A 1,932-nucleotide genomic window follows, 5' to 3' on the forward strand; every position below is an offset into this window, starting at 1 on the left:
GGCGCCGAGCCTGCCCTGACCAATCTTCATCAGTGATGCTTTGTCTCCTCTCAGAGAAATATCTAATCCATTTGTACATGGCCAACTTCTTTATTACCTTTATCCCCATAAACTTGAGCGAGCACATCCCTGATATCACTTCTACTCTTGCCAAGTTTAACAACAAAATCGCAAATGTTTGTTCATTACTCTAATTCATGCTCTGATGTTGTCATGACACACAGAAACTTGCAAAAATAATAGTAGATATACCCCAACAGACTCCACCACATACAGACTAAAACAAAACTCTGAGACACTGATATACCAATACTACGTAACTTTGCTGAGGTGTTTGTACAGTGCTAACAATGTCAGCACATGGTGGCAAGTTCACAAACTCAGCTCTCGCACCTCATCTGTATTTCTTTACAATTAGAAAAGAAAGGAAAAGAAATGTTGTTACCATTTGATATTCACACAATAGATTCACTTTCTTTATTTTTAGCGTATATTATTTCACAGCACAAACTTCAGAAAGTGAAGAGAAAAAATCAACACAAAGAAATCGCTCCTGCAAAAAGTGAGATGATTATCTTTGCGTAATAGCAAACATTTCCAGTTGAAACTTATGAAGGTGCCACAGCTCCAGCTCAGCCAACAATTACTTCTTTCTCTCCCAACATCCTCTTTGATCAAGTTTCCTATCACTAAGTAGAAAATGCACTCAGAATGGAATGTGTGCCCCTAGGGATATAAGCAGAGAGACACAGAGAGTATAACACAAAGTAACTGTGCATTAAAGGTACATTAATCAAAAGAGCATAAGTGTTAGGTACCATCAGATGAGTCTTCAATACTACTTCATTTATCGCCCTTAGGTCTTGGACAGACTGAGTCAGCTGTTGTAGGCTTTTTAACAAAAATAAAAGTATTGATTGTGTATTTGATATGTTGCTTGAAAAGGTGAAATCTTTTAAAGATTCTTTTTGATATCCATGTCAAGAAGAAACCTTGTACAGAGTGAAATGGATATGTTAAATGTATTAGAGAATGTAGGTGGTATAGAAATGAATTTTTCTTGGTGCAGAACAACTTGATTTGGCAAAGTTTAAGATTTGATTAAAAAGGAGAAGAGATTCAGGATGAAGATGGACTAATTCTAAAGGGATAAAGTTTTTTAAGTACTTGTTTCTTTTTCATGTTGTGATATGGCCAATCCTAAGAGATTTTGCTGAGAGCTTCATTTATAAGTTCTCTTTTATCTTGTTAGTAAACATTCATCTGCAACAAAGTTTGGAAGGTGCTGAATGCAAAACAAGAACACATGGCCACACAGTTATTGCATTTTGGACCTATTAGTGTGTATTGGACCTAAAATCAAATACCCATAATTGCCTAAATATTTAAGAAACCATTCTTATTGAAAAGATTTAAATTCCCTAGTGTCCCGTTTGCTATTTATATAAGATGGAGGTTCATATTTAGCATAAGCATCTGAGAATGAAAAGCCTTCATTTATAAGCTAATACATGAATTTGTTACTAGAAATGCATGAATGCAATACTAATACATGAATTTGTTACTACTGTTACCAGTAGCTCTACACAATATTGAACTGCTACAGTGTTCAAGAAAATGAAATCTCTTTTTTGTTGGTGCTGAAAGAACATCTAGGTAGAAGAAAGTTACAATTGAAGGTTGAGTATAAATTATCTACACCAGTAGCACTCAACCTTAGCTATGCTTTGAAGTCACTTCGGAGTACTACAAATAATATTGATTCTTGGGATGCATGGGCTAGTAAGATTGTGGTGTTGCAGGCAGCACCTGTGGCTCAGTAAGTAAGGCACTGGCCCCGGCCAAACTACAACAGAAAAATAGCTGGGTGTTGTAGTGGGTGCCTATAGTCCCAGCTACTCAGGAGGCTGAGACAAGAGAAACACCTAAGCC

The sequence above is a fragment of the Otolemur garnettii genome, unplaced genomic scaffold (assembly GCF_000181295.1).
Source record: "Otolemur garnettii isolate 467f Iridium unplaced genomic scaffold, OtoGar3 scaffold00387, whole genome shotgun sequence".
NCBI classification, from domain to species: domain Eukaryota; kingdom Metazoa; phylum Chordata; class Mammalia; order Primates; family Galagidae; genus Otolemur; species Otolemur garnettii.